Here is a 26,151-nt window from a genome sequence, read left to right on the forward strand (position 1 = left end):
AAACTCCCCAACACACAGCACCACAACACAGTGATGTGGGTTGCCCTACCCTGGCCAATACCTAAGGCTCTGCCTCTTACTACATAACAGGTGCGCTGAGACAAAGAAATGTGGCTCAAGAGAAAGGACAGATCAAAGCTCCAAAAATAGAACTAAGCGATGAAGATGTAGCCAACCTATTGGATGCAGAGTTCAAAACACTGGTAACCAGGATGCTCACAGAAATGGTTCAGTATGGTCACAAAATAGAGGGAAAAGTGAAGGCTATGCAAAGTGAAATAAAGAAACATATACAGGGAATCAACAAGGAAGGGAAGAAAATCAGTACTCCAATTAACAATTTGGAGCAGGGGGCAGAAATAAACATTCAGTCAGAACACAATGAAAAAACAAGAATTCAAAAAAATGAGGAGAGGCTTAAGAAATGGGGCAACTCTGGGACAACTTTAAATGTTCCAAAATCCGAATCATAGGGGTGTCAAAGGAGAAGAGGAAGAGCAAGAAATTGAAAACTTATTTGAATAAAGACTGAAGGAGAACTTCCCCAATTTGGTGAAGGAAATAGACTTCCAGGAAGTCCAGGAAGCTCAGAGAGTCCCAAAGAAGTTGGACCCAAGGAAGCACACACTAAGGCACAGCATAATTACATTTCCCAAGATTAAAGGGAAGGAGAGAATCTTAAAAGCAGCAAGAGAAAAGGAGACAGTTACCTACAAAGGAGTTCCCATCAGACTGTCAGCTGATTTCTCAAGAGACCTTACAGGCAAGAAGGGGCTGGAAAGAACTATTCCAAGTCATGAAAGGCAAGGACCTTCATCCAAGATTACTCTATCCAGCAAAGCTATCATTTAGAATGGAAGGGCAGATAAAGTACTTCCCAGATAAGGTCAAGTTAAAGGAGTTCATCATCACCAAGCCCTTACTATATGAAATATTAAAGGGACTTATCTAAGAAAACAAAGATGATCAAAACTATGAACAGTAAAATGACAACAAACTCACAATTATCAACAAGTGAACCTAAAAAAAAAAACCCAAAGTAAACAACTAGAACAGAAACATGTGAAATGGAGATCACATGGAGGGTTATCAGCAGGGAGAGGGGAGGGCAGATAATGGGGAAAAGGTACAGGGAATAGGAAGCATAATTGGTAGTACAAAATAGACAAGGGGTGATTAAGATTAGTATAGGAAATGGAAAATGCAAAGAACTTTATGTAAAACCCATGGATATGAACTAATGGAGGGAATGCTGAAGGGAGGAGATTGTAGGACAAAGGGAAATAAAAGGGAGGAAAAAATGGGACAACTGTAATAGCAAAATCAATTAAATATACTTTAAAAAGTTTTAAAAGTTCCTCTCTTTGTCTTTTTTTTTCATGTAATCATTATTGTACTTTTTCAATTACCATTTAGTCCCCTTTTATCCCCTTCCCCCAAGCAATCACCACACTGTTGTCCATGTCCACAAGTTCTTTTTCTTTTTTGCTCAGTCCCTCCACACCCTAACCACCCCACCCCCACTAGCTGTCATCTGCTCTCCATCTATGAGTCTGTCTCTGTTTTTCTCATTAGTTCAGTTTGTTCATTAGATTCCACATATGAGTGAAATCATATGGTAGTTGTATTTCTCTGACTGGGTTATTTCACTTGGTATAATGTTCTCCAGGCCCATCCATACTGTTTCAAAGGGTACTTTTTTTTCTTTTTTACAATTGCCAAGATGTAGAAGCACCCCAAATGTACATTAATAGATGAATGGATAAAAACAACTATGAGACATTTACATAGTGGAATACTACTCAGCCGTTAGATCCTGTCTTTGTCTTTAACCTTTGTCATTTATAATATGTCTTTGTTGTGACCTCCTTGGATTTATCTTGAGACTCTATACTTCCTGGAATTGTGTATATTTTCCTTCACCAGGTTAGGGAAGTTTTCAGTCATTATTTCTTCAAGTAGGTTCTTGATATCTTGCTCTCTCTTCTTCTTCTGGTACCTTTATGATGTGAATGTTGCCACATTTCACGTTGTCCCAAAAGTCCCTTAAACTATCCTCATTTTTTAAATTCTTTTTTTCTCTTTGCTGTTGTGATTGGGTGTTTTCTGCTACTTTGACTTCCAAATCGCTGATTTGATCCTCTGCGTTACCCAAGCTACTGTTTATTTCTTCTAGTGTATTCTTTATTTCAGATATTGCAGTCTTCATTTCTCAGTGGTACTTTTTATGGTTTCTGTGTTCTTTTTCATGCTGTTGTAGTTCACTAATTTCCTTGAGCATCCTTATAATCATTTTTTGAACTCTATATCTGGTAAATTGCTTGCCTCTATTTCATTTATCTTTTTGGTCTGGGACATGTTTGGGACATGTTTCTTTGTCTCCCAATTTTGCCTGCCTTTTTGTTTTTGTTACTATGTATTAGGTAGCTCTGCTATGTCCCCCTGTCTTTGTATGGTGGCCTTATATAGTAGATGTTTTATGAGATCCAATGGCACAGTGTCCCTCGTCACCTGAATTGAGTGTTCCAGGATTGTCCCTTGTGTGGGTTATGTGAGATCTCTTTGCTTTAATTCAGTCTATTAAAAATTTTTATTGTGGTTCAATTATAGTTGTCTCACCTTTTTCCCCACTTCCCTCCCCTACCCCATCCTCCCCGACTCCCACAGTCAATCCCCTCCAATGTCCATGCCCATGAGTCCTCTGTTTGTGTTCCTTTGTTTGCTCCTTCTGCTTCTTTTCCCCATTATCCCCCTCCCCTCTGGTCACTGTCAGTTTGTTCTTTATTTCCAAGTTTCTGGTTCTATTTTGCTCATCTCCTTGTTTTGTTGATTAGGTTCCACTTATAGGTGAGATCATATGCTATTTGTCTTTCACTGCCTGGCTTATTTCATTTTGCATAATGCTCTCCAATTCTATCCATGCTTTCATGAAGGTTACTAGTTCCTTCTGTTGCATAGTATTCCATGGCAAAACACCTGAACAGACACTTAAATTAAGTCTTGATTGTTATTTTTCCATTCATGTGTGGGTTTGACCCTCAGGTGGGCTGACTGTGAGGATCGCCTTGACCACAGTGTATGATAAGCTGCTGTGTAGGTGTTGACCACAAAAAGTGGAATTCACTTCAACAGGGTCTGGTACCTGTTGAGATCTCCCTTTGGATATACCACCTGTGAAGCTAATTGGATCCTGCTCTGATGTTGTCTAAAGCTGGCCACCGGGTGCGTTAGTTCTGAGTCCTCTTGGGTGATATTCTGGTGTAGACCAATGTCAGATGCTGCCTATAACTGGCCCTGGGCAACCTGTTCCTAGGTGCAAAGCAATCTGCAGTTTGTGGCTGCCCCTTCTGGGTCTGTGTGTGCATGGAAAGGACCAAACTGTTTACCAAGGTTTCTTCCACCAATACTGAATCCAGGGGAAGGTCAGCAAAATGCCCAAGGCATCCCAAAATCTACCTTGGTCTCCCTCTTACTGTCAGCTGCCTGTGAGACTCAGTCACTACAAGGGCCTCTGGTGGTACCCAAGATGCATGAGGTATGTTCTCAGCGAGTCACCAGGCAGGGGCACATGGTGTTCACTAAATTAATATGGGTTCAAATTCAGTGCCAATGATGTCCTGAGAACATTCATCAAATATCCCACAGTATACCAAGTCAAGCTGCCACCTTTGTGGTAGGGCAAGGTCTCAGGGAGTCATCAGGCTCAGGCCAGTAGAGTTGAGCAGGCTAAACAGTCTAAATTTTGTCCACGTGAAGGGAGAACTCTGCACCAGTCGGGTGTGATAGGAAAAAAAATGGCCTCATTCTCGAGCCACACCACTTGGTCTGTCCCAGATTCTTTCAGAATCCCAGTCTCTGTAGGGTAGGGCTGCTGAGACTCATGGGGCTACTCGATCTCCTGTAAGGAGGTGGTGCCAGCCAGGCTTAGGTGAAGTTGGGGGTAGTGGCCTCTATCCCAGAGCCACACAACACAGTCTGTCCTATATTCTGCCTATACCTTGGCAGAGCAAAGCCACCAGGAGTCAGGAAGGTGGGTCATAGTTGATCTTCTGTGAGGGGGAAGTCCCAGTCAGGTTCCTGGGAAAGTAGAGGGAATAGACCTATCCCAAAGCCAGACAACTCAGTCGCTGACATTTCCTGAGTCTGCCCAGACCTTTACACCAGTGCACAAGCACCACAGGGTTGGGAAGCAGGGAGTTCAGAGGGTGGAGATATGGCATTCTTCCAGGCTGTAGCAGTTAGTAGGAGAGTGCTCCACCCAGGAAAGATGTCATCTGCAGTGTGAAAGAGGGACTCAGTGCCAGGTTCCTATGGCTATCCCTTCAGCTCTCTCTCCAGAGCCACAAACTCCAGTCTCTCCTCACATGACTTTATTCCACTCTGCCCTCCCTGCAGTGTAGCCCTGGTTGAGTGGCTGTGATGAGATTTTTGTGCCTTTTCCCTTTAAGAGCATGCCTATGTCTCTAGCAGACTCCTGTCTCTCCCTAGCAGACAGAATGCCTTCTTCTTTTCACAACCAGATGTCATGTGGGTGCCTCTTCTTAGCTGTGGTGTTTTGGGCTGGGGAGCCCAGTGTGAGGTTGACACCCCATGCTTCTCAGGGGGAAACTTTGTAGCTGAGATATCCCTCCAGGATTTCAGCTGTTGCCCATGGGAGCAGGGCCAGCCCTTTCACATTCCTCCCTCTTCCTACCAGTCTTGATGTGGTTTTTCTGTTGGTTACAGGATCTATTCAGCTAGTCTTTGGTTGGTTATTCAGGTTGATTGTTTTATGTTTTATAATTCCAGTTTGGTCCTAGGAGGAGGTGTGTGTAGCTTCCACCTACTCTGCTGCTATCTTAGTTCTTGTTATCTTGTTACAGATTGCCACCTTTATCTATCTAACTCACTCCTTAACTGGTAGTCTTTCTATTTACTTCCCCAAACCATTGTGTGAATCTGTATTGTTTCAGGATCCTGGCCATTGTAGTCTGGCCCAATCAACATGTGAATTAGTCCCACTTTGTTGCTACATTGTGAAAGGGAATAAGATAACAGTATCTTACTATTATGTGAGCTAAAGCATCACTGGGCTCCCCTGTATTACCTGTAAAAACTTTGCTGGGCTGCCAGAAGTGGTGAATAACAGTGTACCAGTTCCACAAACATTCTAGCTACCAGGTCATCACACTGAGGGTTTAGCACAAAGATAAATGAGGAATCTCACCAAGCTGCATCCCAGGAGCTCAAACGACCAACACAGTCACTGTTCAATATCCTTCTGAACTTAACATTATTTTTAATGCATAGATGAAGTTCATTATAAGTGATTTGTTATGGAGAATATGGTAGCAACCTGAAATCATTTGCAGACGAGCTGTTTCTAGGAGTGTCAGAGATATAAGAATACATACAGAATGAGAAAGTGTTATAGTCATGCTGCTTGTCACACATAATCTTCAGTATGAAGAGAAATGCTTTCAAAATAGAATTGAGTTCATTCCCCATGGTATTGCCCTTTGTGTCCCAATATGTAGCATCTTACATGGCTCATTTACCTTAAAAGGGGCACTTATAAACATATAACTGATACTCAGTATCTAATAGCTACCTGCTGAATGTAACAGCAGCTACCTTGGGTACACTGAAACTACTAATAGAGTTTTAAAGATGTAGTGTCAGAATGGTAGGTGATCCTGTCCAGTTACATTATAATTCTTGCCTGATTTCTTAAGCTTAGTTTTACATTTTCCAGTCTTAAATCTTCAAATATACAGAAAGATATATATAGATATATGGTTTTGAGTAACTACTTTTTGATCATGTTTACAAAATACTGGAAGCAGATGTGTACTTAGATAAACTTTCTGATCAAGAATGATTTTAAAGCAGGTAGTCATATGGTGGTAAATGTTTAACAACCAGTTTGAGGGGTGAGGAGGCTTGCTTCATTGCCTTTGCTGATTTCCATGAGGCAAATATTACCACCATGGCTAATTTCAAACTACCAGTCCCTGACCATGAACTCATCACTGAATATAAGCTTAGAGTTGGGAAGCAATGTGCACAATTGGTTATCAAGAGCTGATTCAAGGCAGCTTGAATAAACCTCTGGATAGAAGCCAGAAATAAGTCAGAACAAATCCCTCTCCCTCCCACTTCACTCCCACGGAAAAGAAAGCTATTCCCAAAATATTTTGTCTTGCTGCCTTCATGGGTAGATGACACAGGAGGCAGGTTAAGAAAAAGATATTCCATATAATTGGGGCATATCGTTTCTTAATTATGCAGTGGAGAAAACAGCATGTCCAATACTATGTGCTGAGGAGTTAAGAATAGAGAAAGAAAACCACAAAAACAATGATAAAAATGGGTTGGAGACAGGGTCTAAGTTACTTGGATCTTTCAGCATGTAAATAAGATTGTGGAGTAGAGAAGTAGGTGGGTTAGTTTGCAGAAAGAAAAATAATTCTTTAATAGGAAAGGTTTTAACTTGTTTTGGATGAGACAAAAGGAGGAGGGGGAAGAGTGTGACTAGCTAATAATCTCCAATGAGAATAGAGAAAAAAGAGGGGTTAAACTTCAGTGTTTGAAGTACTATGTTGGAGTAGATGACATAGTAGTTGTAGGAATATGCACCATACAAAATTACAAGTACTACATCGTTTCAAAGACTCCCATTCTGCTTCTGTGCTACAGGTATCCAGTGGAAGTTAAAACAGTCATGCTGCTTACACTATAATTGACTACATAACCAACCAATTTACTGTACACTTTTGAGAATAGGAAATGAAGTGCCAATCTAGATTAGTATTGTCATAAAATAAATGCTACTAAGTTGTGTAATTTTGGGTCAGTCTCTTGATTCCTGGTAGCTGTTTTCTTCGTTTAAAATAACTAACTTTAATAGCATAAACAATAAAATATTAAAAACAGACTTAAATAATAGTACTATGTTCTACTCACAGAGAGAATGTGTTATGATTGCTTCTGATTTAGTGGTCTTCTTGACTACCAGGCAACTGTAAAACAATAAATTAAGCTAAAGTCACTTAGAGCAACAAACCACTCTATAAAAAGCAGTATTACTTTGAGGTTTGTCTCATGTTAGCCTTTAAAAGGAACAGAAAAATCTCATCTTTATGACAGTCTCTGAAGTATTCCTCCACCTAATCCTTTTCCTTATTTTACTGTGGAGTCAGGAGTTGACAATCCTCATTAGGGGCCATATTTTCTCCTGTGTATCAAAAACTAAAACAGCTCATGATTTACAAAGCTTGCACATGCTGAGAATCCACCTTGCACAGACATCTGGAAAAGGCAACATGTGATAGTTGTAGACATGACAGAATTAATTTTCCCTCAAACTCCTACACATTCCAATAGTCCTATACAACAGCAAGCACAAGAACTATTTTTTTATGTGTTCCTTACACTGACCAGATTCTCATTTTGGTACATAATGATTACCTCCTAACAGAAACAGACTACAGTGCATAGTTATAATTTTTCTGTTTCCTGCTTTTGTCACATACTATAGTTCAGCCAATCTAATAGAAAAGGAATGGACAGAAGAATTTCTCTATTGTCTTGACCAGCCTCTTACTGCCTACCATTTCTACATTTTTTCAAAGGTATGTTCTCATCTACAAAGGCAGAAATAGAAACACCACAGAAGGGCTGAACAGACCAATGTGAAGAAAGCAAAACAAGAGTAGCAATGCAAGGCCGAAAAAGGTCACACTATTAGAGAGTACTCATTCAGCAGGACAATGATTACATGTAACTATTTGCTCAGGTTCTTATAAGAAGAATGAATAAATGAGACATTGAAAGGAAGGTAAGCTGTGAGGTCATGAGAAAGCCACAGTGATTTCTTATTTAAATGGCATAACACACAGTTATCTGTCCATAAATATGTATATGTATTTACATATCAGTGTATGTTTTCTAAACAACTGGTGAAAATGAAGAGCATGGTTGTGTCAAGATGGAGGTGTAGGTAAACACACTTTGCCTCCTCATACAACTATGGCAAAAATTACAACTAGACTACAGAACAAATATCACCCAGAATTGTCAGAAAATTGAGCTGTAATTAAGTCAGACAACCAAAGATTTAAAGAAGCCACATTCATCCTGATGGGTAGAAGGGGTGCAGATGTGCAGAGAGGCACAGAGTCATGGAGAGGTGTGGAGAGGTGAAGAGACACAGAGTGGCATGGGGAGGTGCAGAGATGAGGAATGGGCAGTCCCACATCCATGTGTGGTGTATAAAAATTGGGAGGGATACTTTGGGAGCAAAGGAATCCATACCCCAGATTAGACCACACAGCCCAGGCTTCTAGCACCAGGAAGATAAGTCTCCATAAATTCTGGCTGTAAAAACCAGTGGTGGTTGGGGTGGCAGAAGAAACTGTAGGATTCTCTCAAGAATCCACTTACAAAGCTCACAATGAACTTAGGGCTCATGTGGACCCACCACCTCTGGGATTCAGCAAAAGTACAATAGCTGGAAGGGCACCAGTGGAATATGGGAAGAAATTGAAGTGACGGGCAACAGACTGAGTGCCAGGGGATAGCTTCCTCCTGGGAAAAACTCCAGAGGCCACACAGTGGCATTGTTCCCTCTATGAGCCCTCCCCCACAGAGAGCCAGAGAGTGGTGACAAGGATTGCCCCACACCAACAATTACCTAAGGCTCTGCCCCATACAACTTACAGGTATGCTTTTCTACAATAGGCCACACTACTAAGACAGGGAGTCAAAGCAGCTCTACCTAATACATAGAAACAAAAACAGGGAGGCTGCCAAATTGAGGAGGCAAAGGAATATGGCCCAAATGAAATAACAGAACAAAAGTACAGAAAAAGAACTAAATAAAAGAGATAGCCAATCTATAAGATGCAGAGTTTGAAACACTGGTTATCCAGATCCTCCAGGAACTCATTGGGTATTTCAATAGCATAAAAAAGACCCAGGCAGAAATGAAGTTTACATGAAGTGAAATAATGAAAAATAAACAGGGAACCAACAGTGTAGGGGATGAAACTGAGAATCAAATCAATGATTTGAAACATAAGAAAGAAAAAAGCATCCAGTCAGAACACCAAGAAGAAAAAGAATTAAAACAAATGAAAATAGGTTAAGGAGCCTCTGGGACTTTTAAATGTACCAGCGTCTGAATCATAGGGGTGCCAGAAGGAGAAGAGGAAGAGCAAGAAATTGAAAACTTATTTGAAAAAGTAATGAAAGCAAATGTCCCTAACTTGGTGAAGGAAATAAACATACAAGTTCAGGAAGCACAGAGAGTCCCACACAAGATTGACCCAAACAGTACCACACCAAGACATGTTATCATTAAAATGCCAAAGGTTAAAGATAAAGAGAGAATCTTAAAAGCAGCTGAAGAAAAGCAGATAGTTATCTACAAAGAAGTTCCCATAAGACTGTCAGCTGATTTCTCAAAAGAAACCTTACAGGTACAAAGGGACAAGGAGGAAGTATTCAAAGTGATGAAAAGCAAGGAGCTACAACCTAAATTACTGTATCCAGCAAAACCATCATTTGGAATGGAAGGGCAGATAAAGTGCTTCTCAGACAAGGTAAAACTAAAGGAGTTCCTCATCACCAAGCCATTATTACATGAAATGCTAAAGGGAATATATATGAAAAGGAAGATCAAAACAGTGAACATTAAAATGGCAATAAATTCACAACTATCAATAATTTAATCTAAATAACAAACTAAGCAAACAAGCAGAACAGGAACAGAATCATAGATATGGAGATCATTTGGAAGGTTATCAGTTGGGAGGGGGAAGAGGGAGAATGGGGGAAAAGGTGCAGGGATTAAGAAGTACAAATTGGAAGATCCAGACACACATGAAAAGATGCTCAATATCGCTAGCTATCAGAGAGATGCAAATTAAAACCACAATGAGATACCACTTCACACCAGTCAGAATGGCCATCATAAACAAATCAACAAACAACAAGTGTTGGAGAGTTTGCGGAGAAAAAGGGACCCTAGTGCACTGTTGGTGGGAATGCAGACTGGTACAACCACTATGGAAAACAGTATGAAATTTTCTCAGAAAACTAAAAATGGATCTGCCTTTTGACCCAGCAATTCCACTGCTGGGATTATATCCTAAGAACCCTGAAACACCAATCCAAAAGAACCTATGCACACCAATGTTCATAGCAGCACAATTTACAATAGCCAAATGCTGGAAGCAACCTAGGTGCCCATCAGTAAATGAATGGATCAGAAAACGATGGTCCATTTACACAATGGAATTCTATGCAGCAGAGAAAAAGAAGGAGCTCCCACCCTTTGCAACAGCATGGATGGAGATGGAAAGCATTATGCTAAGTGAAATAAGCCAGGAGGTGAAAGACAAATACCATATGATCTCACCTTTAACAGAAACCTAAACAACAAAACAAACAAACAAGCAAAATATAGCCAAAGACACTGAATTGGAGAATGGGCTGACAGTGACTAGAGGGGAGAGGAGAGGGAATTTCAGGGGAGAATTGGAAGGATTTTTAGGAACAAATATAAAGGACACGTGGAGAAAAACTAGGGGGGGGTGGAAATAGGAGGGAGGTGGGGAGGGATGGATGGGTGGGCTGGAATGGGAGTAAAGGACAGAAAAGTGTACTTGAACAATGATTAAAGTAAAAAATTTTTAAAAAGAAGTGCAAATTGGTAGGCACAAAAAAAATAGACATGGGAAAGTTAAGAATAGTATATGAAATGGAGAAGCCAAAGAACTTATATGCATCACCCATGAACATTAACTAAGAGGGGGATTGCCAGAGAGAATAGAAGGTACTGGGTGGAGGGGGCAAAGGGAGAAAAATTGGGAGAACTGTAATAGTATAATCAATAAAAATATGCTAAAAACAAAAGAAGTGCCCCCACCAAAGAAAAAAAAACATGGTAATCACAGCAGATGAAAGAAGTAATCAAAAGATGTCCCAAATAGAAAATACCATGGACTTACAAGGCTTGGATGTGAAAGAAAAACTAGTTTCAGGCCAGAATAAACTGGAATCTAAGTAAGCATAAATTTTATGTTTTTTAAAAAATTATTGAGTGTATTGGGGTGACATCAATTAATAAAATTATATAGGATTCAGGTGTACAATTCTATAATACAACATGTATATATTGTATCATATGTTCACCACTCCAAGTCCAGTCTCCTTCCATCACCATTTATTCCCCTTTTGCCCTTTCTACCTTCCCCCATTCCTTTTTCCCTCTGGTAATCACTGTACTGTTTCTGTGTCTTTGAGTTTTCCTCTCTCTCTCTCTCTCTCTCTCTCTCTCCCTCCTCACCCAAGGACATGTTCACCAATTCCAATTCCACAGAAAAAGGAAGAAAGAGAGAGAGAAACATCAATGTGAGAGAGACACATTGATTGGTTGCCTCCCATACATACCCCAACCTGGAATCAAGCCTGCAACCAAGGCATGTGCCCTGACTGGAGATCAAACCAACAGCCTTTTGGTGTACCACATGATGCTCCAACTATCTAAGCCACCTGCTCAGGGAGAGTTCTTTTTCTTTTGCTTGATCACTCACCTCACCCCCTAACCCTCTTCCCCTCTGACAGCTTAGAATAATAAAAAATGAAACCAGAAAATCCTAATTTTAGATATAGGTGCATGTGTATGCATGATGTGCTAAATCGTGCATATGGATAAACCTGGTCCCTACAATCTAGGTGATAACCCTAATCAGATTAAACACAGGGTAAGCAAAAAATTACAGAACCTCTAAATCTTTATTAAAAAACATTCTAATTTGAGTTTTTAAAAAGAAAATTTTGTATGATAATAGATATTAAGTTAAATAAAATTAATTAAAAACAACAGAATTAAAGTGGGATAATTGTATATTAAAGTTGTTTTTTAAAAGCCAGTTTTGTAAACATGCAATAATATCTTTTGATTAACATTTTATTATACTCCCAGTGGAGACTCCCCTATATCTAAACTGGTAACCCCCATCAGCTAGTTTGTCAATGGCCTTTTCCTTTTACAAATGCTATTAACGACGCACAGCGATGATACATGGGTACCCTTTGAAAGCTCCAGGCAGTGTACACAGCTTTTGCTCTGCTCTAGGGTCTTTACTTATGTTTAAACTTTTGGGGTTTTAAGGCTCTGCCTTAAGCTCTCAGTCACGCAGAAAGTAAAGAGTTCTCCACATCAAACTATTCTACCATACTCAGGTACAAAGAAACAAAGTTTCTCATAAGTCATTTATTATCATCCTCACATAATCATAGAATAAAGATAATAGAGAATGGAAAAAATCTAATGAAAACCTGCAAATATCTATAGATATAAAACTATAATTTTAATATGCCTGTATAATTTTGTGGTAAAATTCTAGTAACCTGCTCAATTCAAACTTAGGATATAAATAATTCTTCTACTCTGTTTTTAAAAATATTTAAACCATGAAGATTTTTATTGCACCCACCATAGACATCAAGTAAAACCAAGTCAAACAGAACTATCCAGAAGTCTTGATTAATGGAGGCTGAATGAAATTTATACTGCCAAACCCTTTTCTTACTCTTGTTCTGCCATTGGTTTCATCATATTCACATTTCCCTTTTCCTCTGTGTGTGGCAGACTTCACTTTTTTTATTCTGAATTACAGCCAAGTTTGGATTTGTCTTTTCTGCTTCTCCCTCTCTACATTTTGAGTACCTTTGTCTTTTTGGGGGTAATTTTTCAATTATAGTTGACATCCAGTATATTAGTTTCAGATGTACAGCACAGTGATTAGACATTTATATAACTTACGAAGTGATCTTCCTGATAGGTCTAGTACCCACCTGGCACCATACATAGTTATTACAATATTATCAACTGTATTCCTTATGCTGTCTTTTTCATCCCCACGACTGTTTTGTAACTACCAATTTGTATTTCTTTATCCCTTCACCTTCTTCACCCAGCCCCCCAACCCACCTTCCATCTGGCAACCATCAGTCTATTTTCTGTATCTATGAGGCTGTTTTTGTTTTGTTTGCTCATTTATTTTGTTTTTTAGAATCCACAAATAAGTAAAATCACATTGTATTTTTCTTTCTGTCTCAATTGTTTCTCTTAGCATGATACCTTCTTGGTTCCCCCATATTATCGCAAATAATATTTTCTTTTTTTGCAAATAATATTTTTTTAAAAGATTTTATTTATTTATTTTTAGAGAGGGGGGAAATGAGGGAGATAGAGAGGGAGGGAAACATCAATGTAAGAGAGAAACATTGATTGGCTGCCTCTTGCACATTCTGTGAATGGAGTATTCACCCCAGCAGGACTCTGGTGCCTGTGGATATCACCCTTTAGGTGTGCTGTTTGTGGATCTAATCAGGTAGTGCTCTATTTTGGTCTGATGCAGGCCAGTGTGTGTTGATTATGGGCTTTATTGGGAGGGTTGTCAGTGCAAACTGAAGCCAGCCACTGCCTTTGCCTGGCCTGAAGCTACCTGTTAAAAGTTACAAAGTGATCCGCAGTTGGTAGCTGCCCGTGCTGGAACTGGAGGCCCATGGGAGAGGCCCTGCTGTTAATCAAGTTGGCTGACATTGTCAGGGCTTAGGGCAGCTCAGCAAGAGGCATAGTGCACACTGAGGTTAGCCACCACCTTCCCTGGGTCTGAAGACCTTTGAGAGTTTTTAGGAAAGTCTTCAATGTAAGCCACAGTCAGATGACAGTGAAAAACAACTGCTGAAGAGGCTTGGGTGGTGTAGGAGTTGGGTGAGGCAGAGTCCCAGGGAGTTACCAGGGTGGGAAAAGTCGTGTTCACCCAGTTAATGCAGATTCAGATTTGATGCTCACCTGTGCTTCAGGCTGTATGGGGGAAGGGCTCAACACACAAACAATGGCAGCTGTCCTTCCTGTCCTCACACTGAAGGCACACATTTCATTTTCTTTCTGTGTGTCTTTGGCACCTTTTGAGCTGCTGTCCCTTCACTGGAGCTTAGGGTTATGGTATGTAAACATGTGAATCTATGGATGGGCCCTTTAAGAGGATGTCCTGTTTCCAGCAGCCCTCCATCACACTTGGACAAAATCCTCATTGGTTTTCACAGCCAGATGCTGTGGGGGTTCCTATTCTCCACACAGGAACTCTGGGTTTGGGTGAGCAGTGTGGGGCTGGGAACCCTCACTCCTTAGGAGGGACCTTCACACCTGAGATATCCCGCCTGATTCTCAAGCACTGCATGTGGGTGTCAAACCAGCAAGTTTTGTGTTCCCACCCCTCTTAATAGTCTTGACATGGCTTCTTCTTTATATCCTTAGTTTTAGGACTTCTGTTAAGATAGTCTTCAGATGGTTCTTCAAGGTGATTGCTCTATAATTTACTTGTAATTTTGATGTGGACTTGGGAGGAGGTGAGCACAGCATTTACCTACTTTGCCATATTGACATGGGGCTAGAAAAAAGAGACTGAGGAGATTTCTAGTCCACAAATGAGTTCCCTGATTTCTCTTTAAGAAATCTAACAAGCATTGTTTACTCATCTATACAAAAATAATAGATTCTTTCTATACTTATGGTTGTAAATATATCATAGCTCAAAGACATTTTAAAATAGGCGCTGCTGCTGATGATTTTATAGTTAATACATCTTTGATTCAACTCAATAATTCAACAAGTATTTTTGGAATGCTCCCTGTGTACAAGGTGATGTAGAAAGAAATACAAACACAAGAAACTAGGATATCACGTTAACCATATCTAGTAGTACATCTAACACTATTTTTTTCCAGCAAAACCAGTTGGACAAGAATGTTTTAAATGGGCCAGGGCTTGCTCTGATTGGTAGTGATGAGCAAATATAGCATTTTTTTAGCAGATATAGCTAAAAAAAATAAACAATCAAACTAACTAAAACCCCACCAGGGCAGCTATCTATAAAGATAATTAATGATTATTTATACATATTGTTTGTTAACTATTAAGTATTTAAGTGCTCCCTGGCTACAGGAAATAGGATCCCCTAATTAGTCCTTATTTAATTGAGTATCTACTATGTTCATGACTCAGTAATTGGTGCTGAAGGACAGAAGTTACATGGAGAAGTAGAAGCCATCATAAATAAAGATGATAAAATTATAATTTTCCTTATGGTATAAAATAGAGGCCACATCCCTTGCTCTGCCACTAATATGCTATGCCTTGCTTACCCTCTTTAGGAAATGGACAATTTCCTATGAGGATAAACATGGATCAAAAATTAACAAAAATAAAAGTGCTGTTTCCAAAAAGCAGACAAAGTTTCAAATGAGAAACTGTTCAAATAAGTCATATTCTATGTCCTCATTTGGGGTGAGGGCTAGGAACCCCAATTAAGAGATTCAACCATACTGGTATCAAACAGATATTAGATCAAGAGCTTAAGATACATTGAGGGGTGGGGAATGAAGAACACAGTGCATAAGACAGGAAGAGAAAGTGAAGATGCTAAGTAAATGGGTCTATATGGCCAGCCAAGTAACAAGTAAATCAATCTCTATTGCTTGAAGTATACATACTCCTACAACATTGTACAATCTCATGTGTGATGTAAGTAAACAATTGAAGTGCAAATGTATTTGACTACTGACAAAAACTGAGTCCTCCTGAGATTGAGTCACAATTGCCTTAAAAATAAACAATAAAAATTTAAAACAGAAATAAACATCTATACACCAAACCTCTTCTCTAGGCAGATAGAACAAATAATAAGCATATCTACCACTGTACAGGACTTAAGGGATATACTACATTCTGTTTTCAGTTCACTCAAATTCTACTTGAATTTTAGGGCCCCGTATAAGTTACATCTTCAGCATAATACCTTCTCAAGACCATTCTGTCCTAAAGATACCGCACTTATGCACTCTTTTATTAGCTCTCTGTACTACTCACCTCTCCCTTTTATATGCCATCTAGTACTATTACTTGACTGTTTTGAATGTATCCTGTTTAAAAATTATAACACTGTGAACGTAGGAGAAGGACCTGAGGGTGCTTAGCCTGGAGGAGAGACATTTCAGGGGAATATTATGTAAGTATATTTTTTGAGTAATTGAAGATTTGTCATATAGAAGGAGAAATAATAATTAACCTTTGTTGTTCCCAAAGTTTGAGTTTGGGAACAGTTTGAAGGTAGAATTTGAAGGAAGGACATTTTAGGGTTACACAAGCAACTTAAACAGTTTATCATGTACTTACTATGTTCCATGTACTAAACTGGGTACTTGCCCACATCTGGTCCTATTTAACTGTAGAATGATTTTGTAATGAGATAACTGAGTAACAATGAAATAGTATGCTTTAAAAAATAATCAGCTCTTTTAATCTGAACTGTTGGAGGTAAGTATCCATTGAGTGGGATGGAACAAGACAATTCAAAATGTCCCATTTTAATGCTGATGTTATGTGAGGTGTGTCCATGATGAAATGAATTTGTCTTTAGAAACTAATCCAAGTACATGCATATATATGAAGTCTGTCCAGAAGGCATCCAGCCATGTAACATGGAGAACAGAGACACTTGTTGAAGAAGATACAAGAAACATTGTACACAGGATGATGACATCTCAGTCCCCTTCAAAGCAGGCACTTTGGGACCTCACACAGTTCTCCCAATTGCCATCAGCTGCCCATTGTATTTTCCTGAATCTCATCAATGGTCTCAAATCCCTTCCCTTTCAAAGGTGATTTTAGTTTGGGGAAAAGCCAGAAGTCTCAGGGTGCCAAATATGGGCTGTAGGAGCCTGAGTCACCTGGGTAATTTGATGTTTCACCAAAAACTCTGCATGAGACAGGATGCATGAGCGGGTACATTGTTGTGATGAAGCTGCCACTCACCAGTTGCCCATAGCTGTGGCCTTCTGAATCATTTGAGTAGTTTCCACAGAGGAATGTTCATGCTTAATGCAAAATTTGATTCAGATTTGTTGCTTTACTCACTTAATCATTTTGAATGTGGCCCCTTATGCTCCCCTCCTCCACCACAATCACCACACTGTTATATATGTCCATGAGTCCTTTTTCCTTTTTGCTCAGTCCTTCCACCCTCTACCATTCCCCCCACAACCTTAGCTGTTATCCTGTTCTCTATCTATGAGTCTGTCTCTATTTTGCTGGTTAGTTCAGTTTGTTCATTAGATTCCACATGTGAGTGAAATCATATGGTATTTGCCTTTCTCTAACTGGCTTATGTCACTTAGCAAAACATTCTCCAGGTCCATCCATGTTGTCACAAAAGGTAAAACTTACATCTTTTTTATGGCTGAGTAGTATTCCATTGTGTAGATGTCTCATAGTTATTTTATCCACTCATCTATGGATGGACATTTGGGCTGCTTCCATATCTTGCTGATTGTAAATAATGCTGCAATGAACATAGGGATGCTTATGTTCTTTTGAATTAGTGTTTTGGGTCCCTACAGATATATTCCCAGAAGTGAGATTGCTGGGTCAAAAGCCAGATTCATTTTTATTTGCAGATGACATGATACTATAGTTACAGAACCCCAAAGATTCCACCAAAAAACTACTAGAACTAATAAATGAATTCAGTAAAGCAACAGGATACAAAATTAATATTCAGAAATCAGTTGCATCTTTATATGCCAATAATGAACTAACAGAAAGGGAAATTAAGAAAACAATCCCATTCACAATTGCTTCAAAAAGAATAAAATTCCAAAGAATAAACAAAGAGATAAAAGACCTGTTCTCAGAAAATTATAAGGCATCAAAGAAAGAAATTGAAGATATAAATAAGTGGAAGCACATACCATGTTCATGGATAGAAAGAATTAACATCATTAAAATGTCTATGCTACCCAAAGCAATCTATAGATTGAATGCAATTTCTTTCAAGACTCCAATGACATATTTCACAGAAGTAGAATGAATAAAATTTATATGGAACACAGAAGACCCTGCCTAGCAACACTGATCCTGAGAAAGAAGAACAAAGAGGAATCACACTACCTAATAACTATACTATACTGCAAGGCCATAGTAGTCAAAACAGCATGGTACAGGCATAAAAACAGACACATAGATCAATGAAACAGAATACAGAACCCAGAAATAAACCCACACCTTTATAGTCAGTTAATATTTGACAGAGGAAGCAAGCACATACAATAGGCTAAAAATAGTTTATTCTTTAAATGGTCTTAGGAAAGTTGGACATTATGTGCAGAAAAAATGAAAATAGACCACCTTCTTACACAACACACAAAAATAAATTGAAAATGGATTAAAGACTTAAATGTTAAACCCCAAACCATACAAATCATAGAAGAAAATATAGACAGAAAAATCTTGGACATTGCTCATAGCAATATTTTATCAGATATACCTCCCCAGTCAAGGGAAACAAAAGAAAAAAATAAACAAATTGGACTACATCAAACTAAAAAGTTTTACACCGCAAAAGAAATCATCAACAAATAAAAAGACAAGTCACATGATGGGAGAACATATTCACTGATGTATTTGATAAGGGCTTAATATCCAAAGTTCATAAAGAACTTATAAAACTCAACACCAAAAAGCCCCAAACAGACCAATTAAATAGTGGACAAAGGACCTGAATAGACATTTCTCCAAAGAGGACATAGAGATGGCCATTAGACATGAAAAAATGCTCAATGTCATTAATCACCAAAGAGAGGCAAACTAAAACCATGATGACATTTCATCATCTCACATCTGTCAGAATGGCCATCATTAATAAATCAAAAAACAACAAGTTCTGGAGAGGATGTGGAGAAAGGGGAACCCTTTTGCACTGTTGGTGGGAATGCATACTGGTGCAGCCGCTGTGGAAAACAGTATGAAGATACCTCAAAAAGTAACTGTTGGTTTTTAAAAGCAAATATTTATTACTTTATAATCACAGCCCATATACTTTGTCTCTCCATCTCAATTACAAGTGACTGTTGGCAAAGGCATTTTTCACTCAAGGTTATAAGTGAATTAACAATAGTAATAATAATAATATAAAATTAAATTTTTAGTACCTACTATGTATAAGACACTTGTTGAGAATATATATTTATCTCACACATTAAATGGTGTTTTAGTGAACTAAATGGTCAGGCAACCAAAATAGAGGCTTAACTGACTCCTCCCTATTCCTCTGACTGAATTTTGCTCCATTCTAAGGCTGAATTATTTATTTACTTTATGATCATCAATATAGCTCATGCCTGGTCTGGACTGGTATTTACCAATTTCATTCTATATTTCCATAGACACAAGCTATTCCTGTTAAGTAAGATTTAAAGGTTATGATTATTCTCTTTCCTTCATTTTTCTCCTGTGTTAAAAATGTTTCCTTATTTATTTAAGAAAGTTATAATTATCTTTAGAAAAACTACTGGCTGGGTAAGTAACACAAATGACCTACTCCTCCATGATAAACAAACCAAGTTCAAGACACTAGACAAAAAAAGCTCATGTCCTCAAAACACTGTGGACAATAAACTAGAGAACAAAATAGAACCAGGGGCACGGATACAAGGAACAGACTGACAGCTATCAGAGGAGAGTGGGGAGGGAAGACTGAATAAAAAAAGGTGAAAGGATTGGCCAAAGAACATATATGCATAAACCTGAGGGAAGCAAGGGATGGAGGCTGGGTGGAGGCAGGGGGAAATGGGGAGAGTAATGGGAGGAAAGTGGAGACAACTGTAATTGAACAACAAGAAAATTTTAAAAAATGCAATTAACTTAAAAAAATAATTGTATCAGTTCCCTGTAGCTTCTATAACAAATTACCACAAAGATGGTAGCAAAAAATAATAGCAATTTATTCTCTCACAGTTCAAAAAGTCAGAAGTCTAAAATCAAATTGTCAACAGGGCATACTCTCCTCTGAATAATCCAGGGAGAAGTCCATTCTTTGCAACTTCTGTGGCTGCTTCCATTCCTTAGCTTGTGGCCACATCTTTCTGTGCTCCATATTCACATTGTGTTCTTCTCCATATGTCTCTTTTCTTCTGTGTACCTGTGTTCATTTTATTCTTTCTTATATGGACACATGTAATGGCATTTAGGGCCCTCCCAGATAATCCAGGGTGATCTTATTTTGAGGTCCTTAACTTAATTATAACTACAAAGATTCTATTTTCACAAATTTACATGTCATCCTTGCATGGGGGCATGCTAATATTCTCTGTATCATTTCAATTTTAGTATATGTGCTGCCAAAGTGAGCACCAAAGATTGTTTTTTCAAATAAGGTAACATTCTCAAGTTCTGAGAATTAGGGCATTGATAGATCTTTTTGAGGGCTACCATTCAGCCCACTACAACAATCAAAGTATACAACATAAAGACATCTCCTGAAAAGTTCAGAATAGCTGAACAACTAATAAGGAAGTCTTGGTAAAAAAAAACAAAACAAAAAAACCCCTGAACATTTAAAAGATAGTAATTGTTAATATACTTAAAAAGACAATAGAGAAATTAGTTAAATATACAAATGAGCACAATTTTCCTATTTTTAGTCACATCTGCCTGTAAAGATAGTACAACCTACAGTGGCACTAAGTTTAAAACAATAAACATAAACTTATGAACTACAAACTTTCAATGAGAGTGAAAGATGCTATGTATAAGTTTGGAAAACAGGAAGAAGCCAGGACATCTTTGCTTTAAAGATATATTTAAAAACAATGATATTTTCATCAGTTTGGGGTAAAGGTAGGGTGTCTTCAACCCACTTTAATGCTGATGACTCACCAACCCAAAGACTTTAGTAGTAACATTTCCATTCCTCAGTTATAATAAACATAGGCATTAGTTTACTCCTTTTGGAGTACTCAGCAAACACAGAAATGTGCTAATGCTATAAAGCAGTGGTCTTATAACTAGAGACTTATAAAAGGATGATTTTTCAGTGGATGAAAAGCAGTGATAGTTTCAAGGGAATCCATATGACAATCCTCAACTTCCATATGTATTCTTGCCTAAATCTGAATTGTCTGAGAAAAAAATCTGTAGTTAATTCCCTTTCACTATGGCCTTTGCCTGTCTTCCCTAAAGAGATGTATACTTTTCACCTATTTTGATTCTTAATGTGTGCAAAGTCACAGGATATAAAAATCTCCCAGGCACTAAATAAAAGAAGAATTCCAAATACTGGTGTAGGTGTTGAGGAAGTCAAATATTCTATTAACTGGCTAATATATAGTTTTGCAAGGTAGACAGCATCAGATTCTTTGCTTTGAAAAAAATCAAAGGCTGATGTTCACTTTATAAATAATTAAAATAGTTTTTGATATTAGGGCATGGTAACTTATAGTAAATAACTTGAAAGAAGTTCAAAGAACTGGGTAACATTGATGTGCAAAACTTCCATTCCCATTCCATTTACATAAGTAGGTATATAATCACATACCTCGAAAATACAAAAAACATAAATAAAACTGGTGCTAAATGTATCATACTCTGGAAAAAATTAATATTAATCCAGGAAAAATCCCATTTGCTATAGCAACAAGAAAAATAAAGTACCTAGGAATAAACCTAACCAAGGAGGTAAAAGACCTGTACTCAGAAAACTACACAACACTGAAGAAAGAAATTAAGGAAGACACAAACAAATGGAAGCATGTATCATGCTCATGGATTGGCAGAATTAACATAATCAAAATGCCCATACTACCCAAAGTAACTTATAGATACAATGCAATCCCTATTAAAGTACCCATAACATATCTCACAGATATAGAACAAACGTTTCAGAAATGTATATGGAACCATAAACGACCCTGAATAGCTGCTGCAATTTTGAGAAAAAAGAATAAAGCAGGAGGGATCACAATACCTGATATCAAACTGTATTACAAGGCCACTGTAATCAAAACAGCCTGGCACTGACATGAAAATGGGAACATAGACCAATGGAACAGAATAGAGAGCCCAGAAATAAATGCAAGTCTTTATGGTCAATTAATATTCAACAAAGGGGACAGCAACATAAAATGGAGTAAAAATAGCCTCATCAACAAATGGTGTTGGGAGATCTGGACAGCTACATGCAAAAACATGAAACTCGATCACCAACTTACACCACACACAAAATAAATTCAAGGTGGATAAAAGACTTAAATATAAGCCATAACACTGTAAAAGTCCTAGAGGAAAACATTGGCAGGAAAATCTCAGACATTCCACGCAGCAACATCTTCACAGATATATCCCCTAAAGCAAGGGACATAAAGGAAATAATAAACAAATGGGACCTCATCAAATTAAAAAGCTTCTGCATGGCTAAAGAAAATAGCATTAAAGTGAAAAGACAGCCAACTGCATGGGAAAACATATTTGCCAATGACACCTTGGACAAGGGTTTGATCTCAAAAATATATAAAGAACTCACATGACTCCACTCCAGGAAGACAAAAACCCCAATTATAAAATGGGCAAAACACCTAAACAGACACTTCTCCAAGGAGGACATACAGAGGGCCTAGAGACACATGAAAAGATGTTCAGCATCACTAGCCATCAGAGAGATGCAAATTAAAACCGCAATGAGATACCACCTCACACTTCAGTCAGAATGGCCATCATAAACAAATCAACAAACAAGTGTTGGAGAGGATGTGGAGAAAAGAGAACACTAGTGCACTGTTGGTGGGATTGCAGACTGGTGCAGCCACTGTGGAAAATAGTATGGAATTTCCTCAGAAAACTAAAAATGGATCTGCCTTTTGACCCAGCAATTCCACTGCTGGGATTATATCCTAAGAGCCCTGAAACACCAATCCAAAAGAACTTATGCACCCCAATGTTCATAGCAGCACAATTTACAATAGCAAGTACTGGGAGCAACCTAAGTGCCCATCAGCAAATGAGTGGATCAAAAAACTATGGTGCATTTACACAATGGAATTCTACACAGCAGAGAGAAAAAAGGAGCTCCTACCCTTTGTGACAACATGGATGGAACTGGAGAGCATTATGCTAAGTGAAATAAGCCAGGTGATGAGGGAAAAATACCATATGATCTCATCTTTAACTGAAACATAATCAACAAAAGAAAAAGGCAAACAAAATACAACCAGAGCCATTGAAATTAGGAACAATCTAACAATAGCCAGAGGGGAGCAGGGAGGGGGCAATGGGGAGAAGGGTTTTCAGGAACTACTATAAAGGACACATGGACAAAACCAAGGGGGAAGGTGGAAGCAAGGGAGGGAGGTGGGTTTGGAGGGTGTGGGAGAAAATATGGACAACTGTAATTGAAAAACAATAAAATAATTTAAATTAAAAATAAAAAATTAATATTAATCCATAGATAAACAAACTAATTGAAAAAAGCCCTATTCATTTCATTGATATATATTTGGTATAAAAATTTTATAATTTTAATGAAGATTCAATCCATAAGAACTTTTAACAATTAGTGTTTAGGGCATCAGAAAAGTTCTTTTAAAGAGAGTGTGGGTGTTTGTGTGTATACATACATATATACTTTTATAACTACACAGAGTTCAAAACAGCTTATGAAACAATACCCTGAGAGGTAAAGGGGCAATAGAAGTTTAGACAAACAAGAATCACATCACCCCTGGCTGATGTGGCTCAGTGGATTGATCACTGGCCTGCGAATCAAAGGTAATTGGTTTGATTCCCAGTCAGGGCATATGCCTGGGTTGTGGACCAGGTCCCCAGTTGGGGGCACGTGAGAGGCAACCACACATTGATATTTCTCTGCCTCTCTTTCTCCCTTTTTCCCTCCCTTCCCCTTTTTCTAAAAATAAATAAAATCTTTAAAAAAAGAATGACATCATTTGCACTACCAAGGAAAGCTTCATGGAAGCATTTTTCTGGTTTTTAATATGATTTGGTTATTCAGTATTTAGGCATTCAATATTTAGCACCTAATATATCAAGACACTATTGCTTAGTAGTATATAAGGTTTCAAAATGAACAAAAGAAGGTCTCTGCCTTCTCAGAGTGTATAATTTGGTTAACTAGGATAAGAATAATAAAGATTTCAATAAGCAGATATGAAAAATGAGTAGGCCACAGGTGGATGAAATAGCATGATGGTGAAAGAGGGGGAAAGAAGTCAAGAAAAGGATCAATAAAGAACAACTCATCCAAAAGCAGGACGGCTGACATTTAACCATTTAGAAGTATTATAAAAATAGGTTTCAAATTGAAACACCTAATCCCTTAGAGTTCTAAAGAGCAATGGATACAGTGCTGAGAAACAGTAAATTCAAGTTACAGAATTCTGATAGGGAATTTGTTTTAGATCAATTAAAATTTAATTTAAAGTGAAATCAGCCAGCCAGAGAAAGACAATTATCATATGATCTCACTTCTATGTGGAATCTAGTGAATACAATAAGCTGACAAAGTAAAACCAGAGGCATGGATATATGGAACAGATTGACAAGTCTCAGAGGGGAGGAGGTTGCGGGGGCTGGAAGGGATTAGCCAAAGAACATATATGCATAGCCCATGGACACAGACAACAATGTGGTGAAGGTAGTGGGGAGGAGTTAGGTGGAGTGGGACATCTGTAATAGTGTCAACAATTTTAAAAAACAGTGGTGAGGGAAAAGAAGAATGCCCACATGGAAATCTGAACACTTTCAAAGTGATGGCATGTACTTTCTGTATTTTTTTTAAATCACAGTAAATGTGATGAAATAAATACCAGAAATAAATTTGGTACTTGTGTAAAAAAATAAGTAAAAAGGCATTTAACACAAATTTAGAAATGGACCAATTTTAACCACATTTCTACTGGTTACAATAATTTGGGCAGGCATGGGCAGGCTATGTTATTTGGAAAAGGAGATGAGAGCCTCCAGACCCAAGGCAGTAATTGGCTTCAGGCCATAAATATTAGTATATATTGGGGGAAGCCATTATGTCAATGAAGGGTGGAGTAAAGACCTTAGAAAATTCTCTTCTTTATCCAAACAATAAGGCTAATGGCAAACATTGTCAGAATTAAACTTTTTAGAATTCTGGAAATTATCCAAAGGCTTGCAGCAATCTAGGAGCATTTATTCAAGAAAAATGGTTGTATCTCAGTAAGAACAGTGAGCTTTGTTAGTTTTTAATTTTTTTCTTATTTACATCTTCCCTCTCCAACTCTAAAGTAGCCTTGAAAACCAACAGACCATACTCACAGTGGAAACCACAAAAGGGCACAGAATGGGGCTGGAGCTCCTTCAAAGCCCCATTTACAGAAAATTGTCATTATTTGACTTGCTTGGTAGTTTCCTATAATATACCACTTACAGGCTTGTCTTTATTTCTTCTGACTGTGAGCACTGTCAGTGCAAACAGCCTTTTCCTCAGGGACACTTGTTGAAAACAATCAGTGGCAATTGTTTAATATCATGTCTATCAGAGGCAATGAATAACAGATAGGGCAAACAATAGCATAGCCAAAACGCTTGCAGGGGTGTCCAACCTTTTGGCATATCTGGGCCACACTGGAAGAAGAATAGCTGTCTTGGGCCACACATTAAACGCACAAACACTAATGAAAGCTGATGAGGAAAAAAAAGGTTTTAAGTACATTTGCGATTTTGTGTTGGACTGCATTCACAGCCATCCTGGGCCACATGTGGCCCATGGGCTGAAGGTTGGACACCCATGAAAAAAAACTGAGGAAATACCTATGGAGATTTGACAATCTTTGGCATTTTCCTGGGAATCTCGATGGACACATGCATGTGTAGGGCTACGCTCATGCCTGGGGTTATGTGCATGTTAAGGAAATACTAGAGAAGGAGCTGAGCTCTGATCTCTTGCTGAGTCTCTCTACATAATTAGAAAGTAAAAGCTAAGGTTAAATTGTCAACTACCTGCCTGAAGGTTGAAGACAGGCCTCCATAATGCACACAGAGCCCATTGGCAGAATGGGAGATTTATTGGTTCTAGGTATTTAAGAAAATCTCTGTCTAATCATTAGATGCCCATTAAACTGGTCAAACAGAGACTTGAGTGGCTATATACAACAAGAATATGGGCTCTACAGAATTAGTTCAGAAAATAAGCAACAGTAACAAACCCTGGGGATGTAGGAGAGGATCTGATTTCCAGATGTGCCACACTGTATCATATAAAATATCCAGTTCTCAAC

At 38.3% G+C, this 26,151-nt stretch overlaps 1 protein-coding gene and 1 non-coding gene across 4 annotated transcripts in view; both read right to left on the reverse strand.

Moving 5' to 3' along the window:
- NEXMIF (neurite extension and migration factor) overlaps nt 1-26,151 on the reverse strand; it is a 172,243-nt gene that overhangs the window by 84,298 nt on the left and 61,794 nt on the right. Inside the window, exon 3 of one of the 3 annotated variants that reach the window (XM_045839333.1) lies at nt 6,946-7,001. The exons of the other annotated variants lie outside the window; for them this stretch is intronic. The gene's annotated coding sequence lies outside the window, so the exon portion shown is untranslated. The remainder of the gene's footprint in view (nt 1-6,945; nt 7,002-26,151) is intronic. 3 annotated transcript variants of the gene reach the window in all.
- LOC123819154 lies at nt 20,140-20,245 on the reverse strand. The gene has a single exon (XR_006785792.1). It is a non-coding gene; the product is annotated as a U6 spliceosomal RNA (small nuclear RNA).

Source organism: Phyllostomus hastatus, unplaced genomic scaffold (genome assembly GCF_019186645.2).
Source record: "Phyllostomus hastatus isolate PE091 unplaced genomic scaffold, TTU_PhHast_1.1 phas_contig_30, whole genome shotgun sequence".
Taxonomy (NCBI): domain Eukaryota; kingdom Metazoa; phylum Chordata; class Mammalia; order Chiroptera; family Phyllostomidae; genus Phyllostomus; species Phyllostomus hastatus.